Source organism: Mastomys coucha, unplaced genomic scaffold (genome assembly GCF_008632895.1).
Source record: "Mastomys coucha isolate ucsf_1 unplaced genomic scaffold, UCSF_Mcou_1 pScaffold1, whole genome shotgun sequence".
Classification (NCBI taxonomy): Eukaryota; Metazoa; Chordata; class Mammalia; order Rodentia; family Muridae; genus Mastomys; species Mastomys coucha.
The window spans coordinates 24,757,427-24,759,456 of NW_022196891.1; positions in this window are offsets into that span (position 1 = coordinate 24,757,427).

The window sequence follows — 2,030 nt, forward strand, 5'->3', positions numbered from 1 at the left end:
TCACAACTCAAATGTCAAAAATCAAACTTCCTCTGGCTTCCACATGAATACCATGGCAGGCATGCTACCAATATTGTAATACATACATACACACATGAAGAGATAAATATAATTTAAAAGATAATCCACTGACATATTGCTAAGTAATATTCCACGAAGTTTGAAGAAATTAAACATAAAATGTGGTCAACACAGTGCACACCTAAAATTCCAGCACTCAAAAGGTAAACACACAAGGATCCAGAATTAAGGTTATCCTCTGAGACTCTCAAAGAGATTAGACAAAACTAGTCATGTGTCCTGGCTAGAACAGCAGAGGCCAGTTTATTGTATACTGTGTAACATACTTGGATTGTATCATGTAATCTCTGGTTTCACTTCCTATGAAAACCATTTTCATTAAAAAGCAACTTAGGTCTCTTAAGTTAGTGCTATTCTAAACACATGATTTATGATGAAACCTTGTGCTACTCTGTCATTCCCAGCAATCCCATTGCAGAGTACCGACACCATTGTACTACTCAGCTATAAGTCACCTTGGAGCTGCTCTGCCTTACTTTTGTTTGTTTTTTTTAATTATTTACTTATGTATGTGAGTACACTGTAGCTGTCCTAAGACACCAGACGAGGGCGTCAGATCCCATTACAAATGGCTATGAGCCACCATGTGGTTGCTGGGAATTGAACTCAGGACCTCTGGAAGAGCAGTCAGTGCTCTTAACCACTGAGCCATCTCTGCAGCCCTGTATTGTTATTCTTTATTGCTCTGTATTATTCCCTAGTATTGACCCTACAGTTCAAGAGTAGTGATGCTGGGAGCTGTAAGATGTCACTCAGAACACAAGTGACTGAAGAGAATTGAGTTGTCCTCTGACCTGTTCGAGTTTACACCCACCTTAAATAATGAGCATTAAAAAAAAAAAGTTCTGGGCTGGGGTATATAGATGGATCAAAGGTAGAACGCCCTAACCTCTGTGTACACATTTTACTTGAGCCTCAAAATAATTCACGCCAGACATGGTGGCTCAAACCTATAGTCATAGTTCTCAGAAGATAGGCACGATAGTAGTGAAACTTGTACATCAGCCTGGTCTACACAGAGCGTGTCTGTTCTCAAATAACTATAGTAAAATGATGATAATCCTGGGCTAGGAAGATAGCTCATCTGTTAAAGGCACCTGCCACCGTGCACTTGAAGATGATCCTGAATTTCTGATCTTCTTGTCCTCATCTCCAAAGTGCTGGGATTACAAGTATGTAATACCCGGCTTCCGTAGTGCTGTGAATTCAAGCCAACGTGCATGAAGCCCTGCAGAGAACTATGTGCTGGTGCTCAGGCAGGCATGCTGGCTCCTGGACCAGACTTCTAAATGGTATCAATGTCACCCTAGAAACCCAGGGTATGGTCTCCTATCTTTACAATCCATCAATTCGTGAATAGTAAATGTTGAGTAATCAGAGTACAAACGGAGTGAAAAATGTAATGGTCAGCTAATCATCTTAACCTATCCTTCCTGTTGTGGGAAAGAGCTGGAGTCTAAAGGTATCCTTTCACTTTGTGTTTCATATGAACCATGGCACTAGGTGCCTGAGCGGTCTGTTCACCCTCAGTATTCTTCTCAGCCACTCCCCATACTCAGAGATCATACTTGATAACTCCATCATTATAAATCCTCCAAGGGAACGGGGGCCTATAGAGATGGCTTAGCCATTATGAGTGTTTGCTTCTCTGTCAAAAGGACTGGAATTCAGTTCCCAGCACCCACACCAGACAGAAATACCTATCACTCCAGCTCCATTGCTTGTGTTTGGATTTGCTTGTTTTTGTTTTTGTTGTTTTTTTTAAGATTAGTTTTATTTTCATGTGCCTATGTGTGTGAGTACCCACAGAGCCCAGAAGATACTGGACTCCCTAGGGGACATAACAGGAGGTTATGAACTCCCTGGAATAGGTCCTGGAATCCAGCTCTTCCCCAGAACATTTATTCTTTTCTACTGGCATTTTCCAATTAATTTTACTAAAAAAAAAA